The sequence below is a fragment of the Fukomys damarensis genome, unplaced genomic scaffold, assembly GCF_012274545.1.
Source record: "Fukomys damarensis isolate Sample0158 unplaced genomic scaffold, DMR_v1.0_HiC HiC_scaffold_21, whole genome shotgun sequence".
Lineage (NCBI taxonomy): Eukaryota > Metazoa > Chordata > Mammalia > Rodentia > Bathyergidae > Fukomys > Fukomys damarensis.
Genome location: NW_022900933.1, coordinates 4,958,707 through 4,979,206, shown reverse-complemented (window position 1 = coordinate 4,979,206; position 20,500 = coordinate 4,958,707). Strand labels below are relative to the sequence as shown.

At 36.9% G+C, this 20,500-nt stretch overlaps 1 protein-coding gene and 1 pseudogene across 1 annotated transcript in view; both read right to left on the bottom strand.

Moving 5' to 3' along the window:
• Mnat1 (MNAT1 component of CDK activating kinase) overlaps positions 1–20,500 on the bottom strand; it is a 199,068-nt gene that overhangs the window by 85,934 nt on the left and 92,634 nt on the right. The gene's annotated exons all lie outside the window — the stretch shown is intronic.
• On the bottom strand, positions 16,595–17,908 carry LOC117287146 (annotated as a pseudogene).

The following is a 20,500-nucleotide window of genomic DNA, read 5'->3' as shown; positions in this document are numbered from 1 at the left end:
CAAACATAGGCAATGACATTGACTTTTTAAAATGTGAGAAAGTAAAAGTGAACATAAGGACTGAAATATACAATGGATGTTGGGAAATGGGAAGAAAGTGTTTAAATGGGAAAGGAAACAAGGAAAGTAGAAAGGAAGGAAAGGACAAGGAAAAAGTGAAAATAGAAGGAAAAAATGGAAATAAAGCTTTTGTACATAGGGATAGGAAGGGACTGGGCGAATAAAATCAAATAAAATTTTATTTTAAAAACTAAATAAAATAAAACACCTTCCTAGGAAAGTCCAGGACTCAATGAATTCACTGCTGAATTCTATAAGAACTTTAACGAAGATTTAATGTCAATACTCCTCAAACTCTTTAAGGAAACTAAAAGAGAAGTAGTATTCCCAAAGTCATCCTGGAAGGTAGTGTTATCCTGATTCAAAAACCTGAAAAGGCCCAACCAAAAAAGAAAACTACAGGCTAATCTCGTTCATGAGCATAGATGTAAAAATCCTCAAAAAGATACTGGCATACAGGATGCAACACATCATTAAAAAAATATATATCACACATCATACCAAGCAGAATTTATCCTGTGGATGCAGGGATGAGTCCACATACTCAAATAAGATATAATACATCACATTAACATAAGCAAGGACATGGGCCGGGTATTTAGCTCAGTGGTTCGGTGGCCTGCCTCGCAAGCGCAAGGACTCAAGTTCAATCCCCGGTACCAAAAAAAAAAAAAAACATAAGCAAGGACAAAAATGACATGATCATCTCAATTGATGTAGTAAGGCCTTTGACAAAATCCAACCTCCATTCATGGTGAAAATCCTGAAGAAAATGAGAATAAAAGGTCCTCAATCTCAATCTGATAAAGGCATTTATGACAATCTAATGGCCAACATCATATCATATTAAGTGGAAAGAAGTTGAAAGTTTTCCCTCTAAATTCAGGAACAAGACAAAGATGTCCATTATCACCACTACTGTTCAAATAGTTCTCAAAACATTAGCTACAGCAATAGAGAAAGAGAAGGAAATAAAAGCATATGTATAGGAAAGGAAGAAGCCAATATATCATTACAGCATTTACAGATGGAAGTTGGCACATGTATATGACACATCTTAATTCTTTTTAAAAAAATCTTATTTCCTCTCCTTCCTCCCTGCTCCCTCCATCTGTTGGTACCCTTCCCATATGCAAAAGATACTATTTCTTATTACCTGTGTTTTATTTTGCTCTTTATTTATATTTTGGGTTGCTCATACAAGAGAAACCATGTGATATTTAAACTTGTGTGTCTAATTTACTCCACTTAACATTATGGTCTCCAAGTGCAACCATTTTCCTTTAAATGACTTAAGCTTATACTTTTTATGGCAGAGTAACACTCCATTGTGTATAAATACCACATTCTCTTTACCTGTTCATCTGTTGATGGGACATATAGGATGTTTCCAAGGTTTAGCTATTGTGAATTGTGCTGCTATAAACAAGGGTACATGCGTATTTTTATGAAATGGGGTTTTCTGCAGTGATAGCAACCAAAATGAGATTATAGGGTAGAATGAACACAAGCAACATGTTTTGGGTTTTAATGTCTCCCATCACCCTCAGATGGGACCATCTAGTTAAAGGAAACATCTCACAGCTCCAAGTGATTTTTACATTATGATGAATTATAGATTTCATTGTATTATAATGTAAGAATAGAAATAAAGAGCACAATAATGTAATGCATTTGAATCATCCTAAAATCTCTTCCCCCCTCCCACCTATCTGTGGGAAAATTGTCTTCCATGAAACCATACTGCCAAAGGGGTTGAGAACCGCAGAATAAGTTTATTTGCCCAAGTTTAACACACCTTAACAGGACGACATTAGACACGTCAGTCACTGATTCCCCTTATCCATTGTTATTTTCTATAAGAGACAAAGAATGTCTTGCTTTTTTCAGTAAACTGAATCAAAGAAGGCTACAAATATTCTCCATTAGTTCCTATCTTCACTTCAAAGGCTCCAACTGGAAAAGAGCATATCATTATTATATATGTATAGCTTGATTGCCTTTGACAAAGCAGCAGAATTTTGCCAGACTGGTAACAGGAATGAAATAGTATATGGCATCACTTACCAATTTCCAGGGTAAGAGGCCTTGTACTATAAAGAGGCAATTACATTTATGGACCAAATGTCACAAACTCAAAAATTAATATTTTAGAAATTAAAAAAAACTGTTCTACAGAACCATATCAATGCCAAAAACAACGCTTACTCAAAAAATTAAGTGTAATATATACAATGGAAATGTAGGAGCTCCTACCAAAGATAAAATAGTTTTTGCATGTTTTACTCAAGAAATACACTAGTACAAATGAAAAATAAGAATCTAAAGGCTTGAACTTGGCTTATACTGTTTTCTTGTGCTCAGTGAACATTTCAGTAGAAGAGGAGGGAGAAGGATTGATACCCATGCTACATATTTACATGAAAATGTACTCGATACTATAAAATGCTCTTCAGTCTTAAGATCTGATCAATATAATTATATACATATTACAAATCTAGGCCCACATGGAATTAAAAATATGTCACTATATTAACTGTAGGTGTATACTAAAAAGTCCATTACTTTTAATAGCATTAAATAACATTCATTTTTACAGCAGACTGTAACTCAGTAAGAATATGAATACTCAGGAAGTCTTGAACAAATGTCACTTATTTGCATTAGTTGTACTTCTGAATTTAAATGTATGTTTATGATGAGACTCCAAAATATCAAAATATCATTGGAAAAAAGGAACTATTACTTATTATATGAAAAAGTAAGCCACAGAAATGAGTTCTAATAAAATAATCTAATTATATTTATATTACATAAATGATTTGGTATTTCTCCAAAATAGCATGTAAAAAGTCAATAAATTTCAAATGTGTAAAGTATTTCCATGTGTTTAACAAGACAGCTATCGAAAAGAAACAATGCTTAAGAAATTTCTTATTTCTCATCTGTCTCTCTCTTGTTGCGCTTTTTTCACTTCCTGCCTGTTGCTCACAGTAACATTTCTAATAAAATACGTCAGCAAAATTAAATATCCACCTGGAGACTGTACTTATAAATACTGATGAGCAATGACATAGTTCAGTTAAATATTTATCAGCATGAACTCCTAAAGAGACTAATATGTGTCTTAATGCAAATGCTAAATATACAATAGTATCTTTTACCCAGTCCCAAAGATTATCATTCAGTATTCATCAAAAAGAAAATGGTAGGATCATATAGTTCCCAAGAAAAGTTAATACCTTTGATTACTATAAGCCTTACTTTAATACATGTGTTTTTATCTGACACATAAAAAACTGGAATAAGTACATGTGTATGAAACCCCATGAGGCAGGAAAAATCAAAATTAAAGCAGCAATACAAAGTACCACAAAATGAAATAAAATATTACCCTTACTCACTAGTAAAGCTGTTTAATTCCTTCTCAGCAAGGTATCACACTGAATTACATAGTTATGGAAGTTTGAGGAAAAGGTAATCACAGAATTTAGGCTATAGTTATTTTTACACATGAAGATCTAAAATTACATGTTTATTAATCCCCAAAAGGGATGAGAAAATTACACAAGCAAGAGTTCCTTACTGAGCTAAATTACTTTTCAAACCTGAGGCAAAATGAAAATAACAAAGATCTGGAAAATCTTTAAAAGTACTAAAGAAATCCTTCAGGTTGAAACAATAAAAGAAAATAACTCAAATTCTTACGAAGAAATGATACTAAAATGATAATTACATCAATGAACATAAAACACTGGATGAAAATATCTTTCTCTTGACTTCTCTTATCCTACTTTTTAAAAAAAACTAGAAAAAATGTGAAGCTGTGTGGTTGAACTTATAAAATATCTATGACAAAAACAGCAATCGAGAAAGAAAGACTGGAGCTTGAAAATATTTACCACATATCGATTAAATTGAAAAAGTACACAAATATAAAGTAATATTTCAACATTTTTCTCTCAGTAACTAACAAAAAAACTTAGTAAGGAAACAGAACATCTAATAGCATCAAATAAGCTGATCTAATAAACATTTACAGAATAATCAAGTTCATTAAAAATTTCAAGATACTCTGCAAAACAAAAATCTCAATAAATTAAAAATGTTTGAAATCATATATGGTCTTATATGTGATAACATAACGACAACGGTATATTTGGATTTGAAAACTTGTAAACAATAAATAACCCATGGGTCAAGAAATGAAAACCAAAATTAGGTAATATTTGAACTAAATGAAAATTAAATAAAGCACAACTAAAACAGCTATATGAATGCACAACTCACCTCTCCAACTAACTGCAGAAGAGTAATGAACCGAGTACTCAAGCTGCTGCACTTTGGAATCCATCTCACATTTGTGCCAAGATCATGACTCCAACAAACTGCTCCCAGCCAATGGCTGAAGCAGGAAAATTAATGCAGTTATGTACTTAGGTGATGTGGATTTCTCTGCCAGGAAACTTTCATGCAAATACTCTCAAATCACTTTGCCAAACTTTCTTAGAAATATACTAGAGTCTGAGACATTTCTATCCAACATTCCTTGTTTCTTATTTGGCAATAAACCTACATCACAGACTGATTTTTCCTCCTTATTTTATCACACATTATTTTTCATGAAACATTTCTTCCACATTTAACCCTATCTTGGAATCTGATCCTTAGGAAACAAAACTACAGCAAAAATACATGACAATTTGGAAAATGCAGCATAAGAAATGTTTTAAAGAAAATATATAACATTACCAAGGCACAATAATCCAAAAGCTCTAAAATCAATGTTTCTATTTTTAGAAATCAGAAAGACACAGCAAATTAAATCCAAATTAAGGAAAATGAAGAAAATAAAGAGCCAATATCAGTGAAATGGAAAAACAGAAACAAAAACAAAAACAAAACAATAAAAGCAACAACTGTTTCTCTGAACAAATTCCAGTAATAGTCACAGAAACAAAATGAGAAAATATAAAATAACGATACCAGGAATGAAAGAGAGAACATTATAACAGATGCTACAGATGTTTTCTAACTTATAGAGAAAATAACCTTTGATAAGTTCATTAAAAGCCCATTACTTAGAATTAAGGAATCACATTAATAGTTGTCTAATATATAGAATTTTATTTAAATTATTAAGTCAACTGAAAACCCTTGATCCTTTCAAGAATTTTAACCTTCTGACTTAAATATCCTAGGAGTTATGAGCCCTACACCACTCTAAAAGACAGAATGAAAGAAACCGATTTAGTGGCATGGGGAGGTTCCAAACTGCAAGGGAGCATCTAGGAAAGGCTCTGATAAGCAGCTGCAGGAGAAAGCAGCAGTATGTTCTTAGCTCTATCTACCAGTGGGAATAGAGCCTGGAAAGAGATACCAGAAGCTCTCTCAACAAAAACAGAAAAGGCTTATAGCACAAAAAAGCACAAGAGGCAAGGTACTGACAGATTGGGAGTGTCTTCGTAAATTATCAGTTGAGTTTAAGAAAATTAGAGTGTGATAACATTACATTTCACAAGATAAAAATCTGAGAGAAAGAAGAAAAAGGTAGAAAAAATAACGGTCACAACAACTACCTGGAAACATATAAAGTAAAAAAAAACTGACAGCAATAAGGAAAAATACAGACAGATGTTGTTCACTCTATCCCCCCCAAAAGAGGGACACAGCAAAGACTAATGAGAATAACACAAGAAGTAGGCTAGAAGGTGGCAGGGAAGTGGAAAGATCCTTGTAGAGATGAGATGAAAATCCAAAGATAAGGTGCCCAGCCTTTCCCATGTTGTCTTTTTTAACCCAGACTGTCTTGAAACCAAAGAAGTGTTCCCTATAAAAAGAAGGTAAACTAGAGATCCTTGACAGTTGCTCTTGCTTCTGTAGACAGCTACACAGGAGACATCCACAAAGCCCTAAGACTCCAAGTAGTTTGGAGAATGGTGTGGAACTCACCGGCTCCATTTCCAAAGTAGAAATCCATGCTGCACACTCCCTTGATCCCTGTGACGTAAGGTGCTGGGACTCAGTACCATCTTGAAACCAGACAAACTGATGAAATGCATGCCAACCTGAGTGTTACGAACATTCCATGCTCACACAAGTGGTTAGAACACCATAACAGTAGTTGCTCAGAGCTGAAGATCACCAGAAAGGCCAAGACTTTCGCTTCCCATCTCCCAGGGAAGAGAACTGCACAGAGAGAAAACCAACAGACATTTGGCAGCCTACGTTCGCCCACACTCTGTGCTACAGCTCAGCCAGCCAGGCCAGCCAGCCAGGCATTGGGCCCATCTTCCCAGAGGATCTAAAGCACGCTGGTCTTCGAGTGTACTGACAACTGGCCCAACACACCCCAGGGTACATGCAACTAAGCCAACAGTCAGTCGGTGGTCCTGCCCTTTAAAGCCCTCCACACAGGCAACCAGAATGCAGTATCCACACACAGCTGAGGGCAGCCTGACAGTTCAACTGCATGGAGAACTTAGCACACAGCCAGTATGCTTGCAGTGTCATCAGTACCCTACCCCACTGAACAGCACTCCAGACAATGTCCCTCCCCCAAGTAAGCAGCAAGTGAGGTGGCAGCCACTTCCTACTTGGTGAGCTGATCACAAGTCATCCAGCCTACACTGACCATGTGCACTCAAGTCCAGCCCTAGAGACAGCCAGACAGCACCCCTCTCCTCATGATAAGCCCGCTGTATAATGCCATCTACTCTGCAGCACCAGCACATACGCAGGCCTAGTACGATAGCCAGCTAGATAGATGACAGCCCTATAAACCATAAGGGTACACCATAGAGCCATGGCCCAACAGCCATACAGGAAGTAGTCTACCACCAGAAAAACTGCAGCATGCAGCTTCATCACAAACACCACAGACGATACCACCGGTGCAACCAGACACTGCTAATAAGAATTACAGCTGAAGAAAATGCAGAGGACACACTTTTGAAGCCACTCAGAATGAGAGCTGACATATTACATTAAAGCAACACACTATGTCCTAGCACCCATCCAAAGGAAAAACGTTCAGTCTGTAAAAAATGTAAAGTTCCATAAAGCTTGAAATGACTAGTGCCTTAGATATGCAGACATCAGCACAGGAACCCAGGAAACACAACACACACACACACACACACACACACACACACACACAGAAATGACACTGCTCAGGGAGCACAATAATTCTCTACTATTAGGCTCCAAAGTAAAGCAAACTTACAAAATGTCTGAAAAAGAATAAAAGTAATGATTTTAAGTAAGTTTAATGAGATGCAAACAATTCAAAAAAGTAAAACAATTCATGGTATGAATGAGAAGCAAAATAATTTTTGAAAGAAAAGAGAATGATGGAATTAACCTTAGCAGTTTATTCCTTTATATTAAGATATATTTGCTCACTGAAGAAAAAAAAGATATAGAACAACAAAATGCTGTCTTGGGTGCAGAATAAAGGAAACTGCATACTGTGATGTATTAATTAGTACAGCCATTATAAAAGAAAAACACGTGAAGGCGCCTCAAAAAAACTACAAATAGAATTATCCTTTGATATCCTTTGCATATATATGCAAAGGTAAAGAATCAGTATTCAAAGAGATATCTGCACTCCTATTTTCATTACAGCACTATTTACAATAGCTAGACACAGAATCAACACAGGTGTCCACTGATTTAAAAAATGGATAGAAAAACAGACTATTCACAGTACTAACAATGAAATACTCTTGAGCCATAAAAAGAATGAACTCTGGTCATTGTAGCAACATGGATGGTACTAGATGACAATGTGCAATGCAAATTAAGGCAGGTACTAAAAGATGAGTCCACAAACACCACTTTTATGTGGAAACTAAAAATGTTGATTTTATAGTATAATCCCAGCACTTGGGGGGCTGAAACAATGTCAGGCCAATCTCAGATACAAAGTCAGACCTAGTCTCAATAAACTAAAAACCAAACAAAGGAAAAAAAAAAGCCTGACTGACTGATGGCAGATAAACATACAATAAAATGCTAAAATAATTAATCCTCAAAGAAATGCAAAGACCATGAGATATCAGTAACACCTGTCTAGAATGTTTTTTAAATGCTTTTAAACTCACTTGCATCAGTTCACAAACTCAATTCTCTCCATGATTCTAGTCACAAACTAAACTAGACAAGAACCAAATCAAATTTCCCCGTGAGGTTCAATGTAAATAAGGTTAATTCATTCTGAAATGTTCTGAAATGTATTTTTTAACCACAAATATATGAAACAAAGTACAGTTCAGTATGAAGAGACAGAATGCTAACCTTGCTTGAGGCAACTGCTGGCTTGGAGGACAGGAAGGTGGGTGGGGAGGAGGTTACTGATTGGAGAGAGAGTCCCTCTCTATAAGGACACTGGGGAGATCTTCATGGGTTTCCTCTTTGTTGTCTCTTAGCTATAGAGTCAGTTTTGACACAATATCTGTCTAATGTCACGTGCTTTTTCTTGTGCTGCATAGACCTCAGAAATGAGACCAGGTTATCATGCAACAGATTCAATGCTCTGTTCATTGTACTTATATTGAGATGGTACTTCTCAAAGAAATCTTGACACTCATTCCATTTTTCCAATGTGAATTTTATCACATCCCTGCTAACCTCCTCCTGTCTTCTCTTCCTCAGTGGAATGCTCATTAAGCTCCTTCTGCTGCTCACTCTTGAGTTCAGCAAGTTTTACTGCTGTCAGCTCCTCTTTATGGTTCTCAAAAAGCTCCTTTATGTGTGCCACCGACGTCTAGACCCATACTCATGCCCATGGACACAATCTCCTCCACTACTTGTGCATCAGACCCTTCAAGGTCACGTTCAGTGACACATTCTGGCCACAGTTCCCTCCAGGCTAAATTTAAGGTCTGGTATGTGACATTTTTCCAGGCTTGGTCAATGAGTTGATGCAATGGAAGACACTGAAATGTTTCTTCCCAACTCTCAGAGGCAAGGATGTCTCTTCAGTGACATTAAAACACTCAGTGAAGAGTGCCTTTGTGTATAGCTTCTTGAAGTTGCAGATTACTTCCTGATCCATGGGCTGCTGAAGAGGTACTGGGTGGGGAGGGGGCATTGGCTTGCCCTTTATAAAGTCATACTCAGCATCCTTATCATCCACTAAGGCTGGAGGGTGTGCCAGGGTACTGTCGATCAGAAGAAAGCTGGTTGTCAGAAATATATTTCTTAAGGGTGGGTACGAATACCTCATGCAGCCATTCCATGAAAACTTGCCTTATGACCACGATTTCACGTTGGCCCTCCATATGACAGGCAGCCTGGCCTTCTTCACATTGTTCCTTAGCTGCATGAGGGATCTGGTAATGATACACCAATAGTGGCTTTAATCCTCAGATCGGTGCTTACATTCACAAAGAGCAAAAGGGTCAATCTGTCCTTCATAGGCCTGTGCTCTGGCAGTGCCTTTTCCTCCTGTGTGATATACATTCTGTTCTGCATGTTCTTCCAGAAGAGCCTCATTTCATCACAGCTGAACACTCACTGAGCAATGTAACCTTCTGCTTTCATGAATTCCATGAGTTTTTCTTGTAGGTTTTTGCAACAGCCTTGTCAGAACTGAAAGTCTGTCTTATCACACTGTGGATGCCACTTCTCTTACAGAATTTATCAAACCACCCTTTATTGGCTTTCAATTCATTACTTGTTGTATTTGTAGAGGGACTGTCTTGCAAAAAATCACTATGCAATTTTCTGGCTTTTTCACAGATCATAGCTTCACTAACACTTACCTGCCAGCTGTTTCTCATTCAACCACACTACAAAAGTTTTTCCATCTCTTCCAGCACTTGTGTGCTCTCTCTGGTTAACATCGTCACTCGTTTTGCCACATCAGCTCCTTTGATGGCACCTTTATTCTTCAAAATAGTCAAGACTGAAAACTTTGCCATCTTGTACTCTAAGGCCACCTCAGTCACCTGATTGCCACACTCATGCTTTTCTACAATTTCCTTCTTCGATTTAATGGTTATTTTCTTCAAAACCTCCTTCTTACCATGCTTGCTCTGCACTTTCTCATTCCCTTTATTATTGCTCTGTACATTCTTTTAACCACCATGCTTGCTCTGCACTTTCTCTGGAGCATGCTGTGCTCAAAAGTACACAAAAAAGCTTCACAGCAAGTGTGCACAGATCTGTCTACAACCACAGTGTCACCTAGAGGAAGGCAAGACCACGTATCAGAGCAGGGAAGATGGCTGCAGTTGTGTTTGTCACCTGATGTGGAGTTGGAGAACGGAAGTAAAATTTTGCTGAACACTTCTGCTCATGAACCAAATTTTTTGTGAACCAAGGTATTACTGTACTGAATACTGGCAAGGACACAGGGCAACTAGAATACAGTGGTATTCTAGCACTCTGTATAATGGCAGTGGGAATGTAAAATGGTACCTCCACTTTGGAAAACACTTTGGCAGTTTCTTACAAAGCTAAATCCCTTTCCATATAACTCAGCAATCCCACTATAGTATTTACCAAGAAGAAACAACAGTTTATGTACAAACATGCAGACATGCAAATACATGCAAATGCTTACACAGGTGGAGAATCCCTACTTCAAAAATCCAAAATGCCCCAAAATCCAAAACTTTCTGAACACTGTGATAATCAGTAAAGTCTATTCAAATATTCCCAATTTAAATACCCCAAATGTTACAGGCAATGTTATTCTAATGGATGTATTTCCTAGGAAAATTATTTCCTTATTTTCCCTAGAAATTACATTTGCAAGGGCAGAATATTTTCTTCATGTCATGCTCATTTTAGTAAATCTGTTAATGGATGTTTCTCAAAGAATTTTAAAGTTAACTTTTTCTTTTTTATTTTTTACACTTAATACCATTTATATCAACTTGCAGCCTTTATCAGTCCAAAGAAATGCTAAGCCAGAAGGGTGAAGAGAAAATTTTGATATTTAAATTCCTCTACCTCAACAACATATACACAGTTAAACTGGAATATACACCCTTTTCAGTTGGCACAATGGGGCAATGAAGCCAAGCTTCCCATAACTCACAGGCATCATTTAGCTACAAAGCTAAAACCCACTACAAAAAATAAAAACTAACTACATACTATGAAAATACACACACATACACTCCATATATTTCATACCATCAAATGAGATTAGGCAAATTAAATTAAAAACCGTGCATTTTCGAAGATGTTAAAAACTTTGTATTTCTACTTTCAGTAACATCTGGGAGAAAAGCAAGAATAGATTTTCTTTCTTCAAAAAGAAAATTACTTTCTCATGTGTCAGTGAGAACTTTTAGTGCCTGGGGGTACAGCTCAGTAAAAGAGCCTTTGCCTATCTGGGGTTAAGGCACTGGGTTTGATTCCCAGCACACAAACAAAATAAAACAGAATCTTTATATTTTTAGAAGTCAGTGGGTTAACAATAAGTTATACAAGCATACAAGTGTTCCCTGTTAAGTATAGTAATTAAGTTTATAATCCTTACCAAGTGATTTTTACAAATGTTTCTTAGATCCAATACACTTATGGGATACTAACATTTTAAATGTTAATCAGTTCTACCAACTGAAGTATTATGTAAGTAAACCCAAAAAAGTGCTTTTATCATATTGTAGATGTAGTCAATAATTAGTAATATGTTTTTTAAAAAGAACCTAAAGTCCCCCCAAATTTAGCACAGGTTTTTTATTTTAATCTAGTAGATGATTTACAACTGGTGTGCAGAAATAGTTCTGAACAGTGTAAATATACCATATTATCACTCCACTAAATCAGAAGAAATTGGCAAGTTGAATCAGTTACAAAGAAATAATAATTCCGGTTTGTACAAAAATATGTATTTTTTTCAAAATTCTTAATAGTTACCCACTGCTATAAATCTCCAAAGACTGACCTAGAGTTGAAATCAAGATGAGTTTCACAGTAATGTAATATTAAACTCCATTTATTTTGTTGTTGCTATTGTTGTGGTTGTTCCAGGGATCGAACTCAGGACCTTGCACTTGTGAGGCAGGCACAGTACTACTGAGCTACATCCCGGCTCCATTTACATTTTAATATGTTACTAAGATATTTACACTCTATGTCACAATGGTGCTCGCCAGTGACAGATGCATTGTAAATGGAAAAAAGTTACCCCAAATCTTTTAAAACTTTTTCTTTACTTGCATATGATTTAAACTTACAAAAAGGCAGCTACATTGTTTCATTTTTAGCACAAATAAATTATTGAAGGGTTGATCAGGTGGCCCTACTATTCTGATACCTAAAGTTGTAAGTATTTGAACAGAAGAATAAAATACTGCTATATTTAATTCTGAAATTCAGAACAGTTATGATCTGACCACCCTAGGCAAATCAGTCAGAAACATTTCCATAGGTATTGATTACAGTAAAAAAAACACACACACAAAGTAACAAATGAACTAAAAAAAGTTTCACATTTTTAGGGGGAAGAATCACAATACTATAGTATAAACCTCTGAAATCCATTTAACCTATCCAATCAGATTTAAGATCAAATTTTAATTTTTTAAAATAATCTCATCTTTTCCTGAGTATCAAATTGATTGTTAGTCACAACTGCCAATATAACCAGAGCATAATAGCTTATTAGATAAAATATTTGTAAGGTCCAAAAAAAAAAAAAAAAAAAGATTCAATTTCAAACTAGAAAAAAAAAACTCAAGTATGGCACTCAGTTTTTATTTTGTTTGTTTTTGTTGTTGTTTTGGTACCAGGGATTGAACTCGGGTCCTTCTGCTTGCAAGGCAGGTGGCAGAAGCACTGAGCTAAATCCCTGGCCCTGAATTCAGTTTTTAGATCACTAACAGGACAACAGATTTGGCTGAAGTCATTCTTGTACACTCTCACACCTACAAGAGACCTCCCAAGCACGTATACTCTGCAACATATAGTCAGAGATGGCATTCTCCAAACTAAACTTTAGATCTTAAAACATAAGCCCAATATTTAAAGAAATGTTTCTTCAAAAAATGTTTATTCTCACCCTAATGTCCCATCCTGAAGGATGTATATTGTTTTGTTTCTCCTCCCAAATTAAATGCGAATCCTCAAAATTGATTACAGGATTTAAAAAACTCTGCAAATTATACTTTTATATATTGTGCATGTGCTCTCTTCTCCTGCTTCCCTCTCACTTACTCCCCAAACCCTCCAGCATTTAAAAATCACTTTGGATGAATTGTAAGACCCTACTACTAACTATATTGAAATCCACAGTGATATAAGGGCATTCTTTCAGCATTCTTACCAGACAACTCCTCCTCCCCAAAACAGTCCAAGTTTAAGAGGAAGAGAGAACGTTTCTGAATGGGGTTTTTGTTTGTTTTTACTTGGGTGATCTGGGTGGCACATATTGTTCTTTGCCATTAGGTTGAATCACTCCCTGGGGCATAGCCCTATGGCTAAACTGGCACCATCATTTTTCTGACTGCTCCCTTGGGACTGGCAACAACTTGAAAGCCAGAATAATCTGGGTTTCTCAGGAGCTCCGTTCTCTTCATTTTTGGTGAGAGGCACTACACAGAAGTGAAGTTCTCTGCCCAAGAACTGAAGCTGCCCCTTTAGGGGATTCTGCTGTACTTCAGCATCATGGAATTGTCAGGGTTGTTGTAGGGCTAGGGAGCAAATGTGTTACATGGTATAGTGGAATTTTACCCGTGATGGCTTTGTAGCACTTGGTTCAGAAGAAGCTGAAGAGCCATCTGATTATAAACATCCCTGGGAACAGGGAAGAGCAGAGTTCTCTATCAGATCTTTTTCTTGCTGAGTTATACTTCCTGCAGAAACCTTACCACACTTGGAAAATGTATTCACAGTTGTTGGGCAGAAGTACGGTCTGTGTGCTCATCCTCCTCAGGCACTGGAAAAGTAATTCTCATGCCTTCATTACTCTTCTGACATCAGATATTCTATTTTTCAAAAGTAGTTGCCCTGGCATTCTTTGTTTTGTTTTTTTTTTAATTCTTTTTATTGAGACAGGGTCTCACTAAGTCACTAAATTACCCAGGCTGAACTTGAACACAAACCTCCAGTCTCAGCCTCCCAAAGTGCAAGAATTTCAGGCATCTACCACCATGCCCAGTTGCCCTTGTATTCTTAATGAATTTCCAAGTAAAGGAAGAAAAATTGAAGCTAATAAGTCAAATATTGGTGTTAAATTTTGTTTAACCTGTTGAAGGATCCTTTCATCTTATCATCTTCAATCCCTGAAAACAGTTTTTTTGCTCCTACCATAGAACCCATTCTGTTCCATCTATAAAGTAAGAGTTCCTTTAAAAGGTTTCTGATGTTGGGACAAATATCCAACACACACGACTTCAGAGGAGGAAACAGGTATTTCATCTTTGACAAAGGGACCAAAAACATACACTGGTAGAAAGAAAAACTCTTCAGCAAATGATGCTGGGAAAATTGTATATCCACATGCATAAGATGCATTACTAAACTAAACTCAAAATGGATCAAAGATCTAAATATTAAAACAGAAACATTTAATCTGTTGGAAGATCTACATATGCATATATAAAGAGTTTCTGAACAAAATCTCTAATGGCCCAAGAAACAGCACCAAGAATCAACAAATGGGATCACACCAAATTCAAAATCGTTTGCACAGCAATAGAAACAACCAACAGAGACAACCTATAGAATGGGGAAAATTTTGCCTGCTATTCTTCAGAGGACTAGTATTTAGAATATATAAAGAACTCAATACATTAGATCCCCCTGAAAAATCAAAGCCCCAGTAAAAAAAATGGACAAGTAAAATGAATAAACACTTCTTTAAAGAAATAAAAATGGCCAATAAATACCTGAAAAAATGTTCAACATCACTGGCCACTAAAAAAAATGCAAATTCCAGTAACACAGATTCCATCTTTATCCAGAAAGATTACCTATCATTAAGAACCTAAATAATAACTAATACTGGCAAGGATGCAAAGAAAAAGGAAACCTTCTCCTTATTGGTAGGAATGTAAGCTAGTATGTTCACTATGGAAATCAGTATGGAGATTACTAAAAAAATTTAAAGCTAGAAATTCCATTAGACCCAGTTTTTCTCCTTCTAGGTATTTTCCCAAAGAGCTAAAGACAACATATTACAATAATACATGCACACCCATGTTTACAGCAGCTATATAGCTATATATTGAAAATATAGCTATATATTGAAAGTGGCCTATATATTCATCAACAGAAGAATGGATAAAGAAAAAGTAGTAAATATACACAGTGGAGTACTATTCTGCTATAAACTTGAGGATAAACTTGAGTCATGTGTAGGAAAATGGATGCACCTTGAGATCATAATGTTAGGTGAAACCATTAGACAAACCATTGTTGAGTGTTTTCACCTTTTCCTAAAGACACTATTACATAAACAAAAAAGGGGTGGTACAGCTACCTCCAGAAGCTCAATTAGACCTTGTTACTTTCATTTTGAATTTTTCATTTTTGAATTTTTTTAGATTTACTTACGGAAAATAAATATAAGCAAAGAAAGATCTACAGACATGTCCTAGACACCAGTGTTGTCAAAGTGAGTCCTAACTAACAGGTAAATGGCTCAATATAATTAATAACATAGGGGCCAGGGTATGCTTATTTTTCAACAGAAAATACAAAGATGCCATGGCCATCATCCCAGAATTACCACCATGGACTATGATGGATTCACTACAAACAACATGATGTGACTCCCCCGCTAAAAACCATACGAAGGCTACATGTGAGTGACTCCCCTCATCTGCTACAGTCCTGGGGCCTGCAAAGATCACCAGACCTGATGCAACTGCTATTTTCAAACAGAGAAAAGGGAGACGCAGAGTACAGTAATATTGATTACACCCAAAAGCAGGCTGTGAAGAACAAATCCCACAATTGGCTTGTGTATAGAAGTGAGTCTGGCTGAAGTCTACATGCCAAGGTCAGAGTAACTCGCACCAAAATTCTGTTTCTACAACTAAAACCTTCATACTAGAAGGACAATGATCCAATTACATATACATGTTCTATATATTTTATTCTGTTGCAAATTTGACAATGCTTTGTCTTGTCCTTTATGAGCCTTGTTTACATTAATTTCCATAGAAAGCACAAGTCACCTTTACCCCAACCTAGTGCTAATAAAAGTCAGTGCCTGGTACTATGGAGTGCCCTTGTCAGTTGCATCAACATTGGTCGTCCTGGCACCTCGCTTTCTCTCTCTTAGTTCTGTCTTTTAGTGTATTCTTCTAGGCCTGTGTTGTATACTGGGCAGGTAGATAATGGAACCTGACTACAGGGGTCTCTGATAGGGGGTACTTTGGCAGAGGAATGTTGCTCACCTTCTAGTTAGCCAGGAAACAGAGAAGAGGAAGAATGCCAAAGAGGAAGGAGCCAGCTACCATATATATTACCAAAGGTTACACCTCCATGACCCACCCACACATGTGGCTTATTAATCCCCTGGGCAGCTCTCAAGCTATTCAAATTTGACAGTCCAGTTGAACTGTCACAGAAGATAAGTTTACTCCTGATGCCCTGTTACTATAGGGTTATGCTATTCAAGTGGAAAGTTTCTTGAACTAGATCTGTTCAATGGTACATCCCCCAATAACACAGAGCCCTTTGTTGATTGGTCTCTAACACTGGATGGCCTAAAATTAGGCTTCACATGATTTTTTGGAATGATTGACCCATATTCATAGCAGCAGCATTTATTTTATGAGATCACGGTGAATTAGAACCATTCACAAAACTACCATTAGGAAAGGGTGCCAGTGATACTTCAAAGTAAGGCAAGACCTGGAAACCAAAACAGAAGTACAATACTATAGCCCGAGTACTGCTGGTGAGGACAGTTAAAGGCATATTGTGATTTAATGTGAATGGGCTGACTACACATAGTAGAAACTGTAAATCAATAATCATTCTTATAAAAATGCATCGAAAATTTTTAACCTTGCCATGACTGGCTTGCCTTGAAGTGTTTTAACTTATTTTACATATTTTAAAACCTGCTACAAATAAATAAGTGTGTTATACATCTGCGTCTCACTAGAAAATGATATACCAGTTGCTACTGTATACAAGCTCACAGCTTATCACTTTGGGGCAGTTTTTATTTTTGAACAAAGCTTTTACTTCCTCTATTGATGTATTATTTCAGAAAGATCTCTGAGAATCACAAAACAACATTTATGACTTGATCTAACCTTTTCACCCTTCTCATCAACTTGTACCACAGAAGATCTCAACATGTCAAAATATAGATTTTTAAAAGGGGATGTAGCTCAAGACCCTGGGGTTTAATCCTCAGCAAAAAAAAAAAAAAAAAAATTACATCAGGATTTGCGGTCAACTTTATTTGTTCTATTTTGGACAACTATTCATATTAGGGTAAACTAATCACTACTGAGATACCAAATACAGATCCTTTAATATATTTTCTCATGAGAAACAGAATTCTAAGTATTTCTTAATCTATCAGATTTTCTATTGAAATTATTAAGCTGCTTTCTCTAGAACTATTTGGTAACTCAGATCTTCTGGTCCTAAAATTATTCCATGAGTGAGTACATCAAAGCCTAAAGAATTTCTTGTGGTTTCACAAGATGGAGAAAATATCATTTCAAATTCCTTATACCTATCTTCTGAAAGCTCTTTATCATCTTCAGGAAGACACCCTGAAATGACTGCTGTTTCATGACAAGAGTTTTCATTTCAGTGAGTGACAAGGATTTGAAGGAGGAATTTCTTGCCATATTTTGACATTAGGATTTAAACTAGTCCCTTTAAGTGTTACCTGCTCCATGAAAACCAACATGTTTTCCTCCAACTGCCCTAACATTTCTATGGGCTCAATTCCCACTAACTCACAAACCCAAGCCCTACTCATTAGGATAAAAACACTTGCCTTGCCTATCCACCCAGTAGTGCACCTAGCACCTCCCTCACTGTCTTAAATCTGGCCTTTCCAAAATACAGCCATCCTTACTATCTGTGGGGAATTGGTTCCAGGACTCTCTGAGCATCCCCAAATCCTGATGTTCAAGTCTACTCTGAAAAACGGCATAGCATTTGTACATAACCTATCCACATCCTATCTTTAGTATTTCTATCTTACTAACAGTATCTAACTCAATGTAAATGCTGTATAAATAGTTGTTATATGACTTAGGTAATAACGAGAAGAAAAAAGTCTGTAGGTGTTTGTTTAGTACAATTTTCTCCAAGAAACTTTTACCTAAGGTTGACTGACTCCAGGGACAGATGTGGAACCCACAGAAACAGAGTGCTAACTACACCTTTTTTTTTTTCTTCACATGAATACAATGTTCTGAAACAGAAGTACCGTACTAGTTATTAAGTCAACTTGAAAGAAGCATGAAAGTCTGATGCCTCTATTTAGCAAAAACAATTAGATTACCTAAAGATGTCTATCCAGAAGGTCATATGAATTTTAACATCTACCAGACATAAGAATGAAGCAGTAAGAACACAGAAAGAGGAATGATATGAACCATGATTATTACTGGTAATGGGGTGTGAAAATGTGGTGAAGTGATGGAAATTTAAACATCTATAAATATAAGAATGACAATTATTTTCTTTGGTTGGACACTGCATCAAATAAGTTTAAAATGTCTCAAGAACAGAGCAGAGTATCCCAAAGTTAAGAAATAAGGAGAACAATATTAACTCAGAAAAACTTATGGCAAGCCCACCAATTACGTGACATTGAGGTTAAGCCATAAAAGAACACATAAAATTCTGTTACAGAAAACATTTTGTCTTCAAGGTAATTCACCTAAAATGAGATAAATATGGCAAATAACCAACTACAATAGAAAGCAGGAGTTACACTGTGTAACACATGGGGAGGGCATCAGAATAATGAAATTCCACCCAAAAGGTCTCCAGAGTCATAGAAATTACATTTCATTAATACCATGAATTATAATTAGTGCTTTCATAGGCAATTAAGTATATTACAAGTAGAGTATCCCATAAAAAAAGGCACAGAAGTTTCAAAGTAGTTCAGAATCTTCAGATTATTCAATAGGAGACTAATATCTATTAGCCTTGGATGACTGTTTAGTCATCCAAAATAATTCACAAAGGTCTACCGAGTAAATGGCACTCTTCTTAAATGCTAAAGACAATTATTCTACAACCATAGATTTTAAATTCTATAGGCAGAGATAAGCAATAAACAATTTGCCTATAAAGCATTTTCTAGGTAGGCCGGCCCGATCCACCACTGGAAGGAGAACCACGCCTGCTCCCCACCCAGCACCCATCGCTCAAGCGCCAGGCGGGGCCCCGATCCACTGCGGGAAGGAGAACCATGCCTGCTCCCAACCCAGCCGCCAACGCTCAAGCGCCGGGAGGTAGGCCGCCCCGATCCACCGATCCACCACGGGAAGGAGAACCACGCCTGCTCCCGACCCAGCCACCATCGCTCAAGCACCGGGAAGGTAGCCGCACGGGCGCCACTGAACCCCCATAACCCACTCCCCCCCGCCCTCCCACACTCTCAGACCTCCTGACTGTGCAAGTCTTTGGACCCACTCTGCAGAGGCAGAGGTGGTCATCAAGGGTATTTTTCTGAGTTCCCAACTTTGAACATCTTTAAAGAAAGAGCATGGGAAACCTGTAATAGAACGTTGTCGAGTTCAACCATTCAGAAGGATGGGGAACTCAATCTAGGCCTTGCAGCCCGAGGTCAGTCAGCATCAGGGGTTTTAGCAATCAGCTAAATGAGATCAGGGGTCTTGCATCCTCGCTACGTCTGAGTCATTAAATGGTAAATATACTATATTGAAAAGTTTGTTCACGGCAGACATGTTCTGGACTGCTTCTTGATTTCAATTTAATTCAAATGATTTAAGGGTGATAGACTAGTGACTACCACAGGTGGTCAGTGTCCAAGTTCTGCTTGATCTTAATGTGTTGCCGATTGTATCAGTTGGGGTAAAGCATTGCGGTTGATTTGATGAGCTGTTTTCTCTGATGTTATGAAGATGAAGAATGTCTGTGGGTCCTTAGAGACACAGAAGCTAGGGTGCAACTATATCGGGAAGATTTGGGTGATAACTCAGAGATTAAACCAAGGACAGTCCAACAACAAAAATTAAAATGAGAAAGCACTTAAGCAAGGCACAAGGACAGACTTCCAGTTCACCAATGGCAAAGAGTAGGGCAAATGAGGATGAAAAGGCCGATAGTGAACCCCCAGGACACCCTGAACTCAAAGCACAGGAAGTAACAAAACAGATCAATCAGTCTCTAGAAAAATTCAAAACAGAAATAATTTCCCAGATAACCATAGAGATAGTGAGCAAAATGGAAGTCGTGATTCGAGACTCTAGAGCAGAAACTGACAAAAAAATAGATGAGCTCAGGACCATGATAG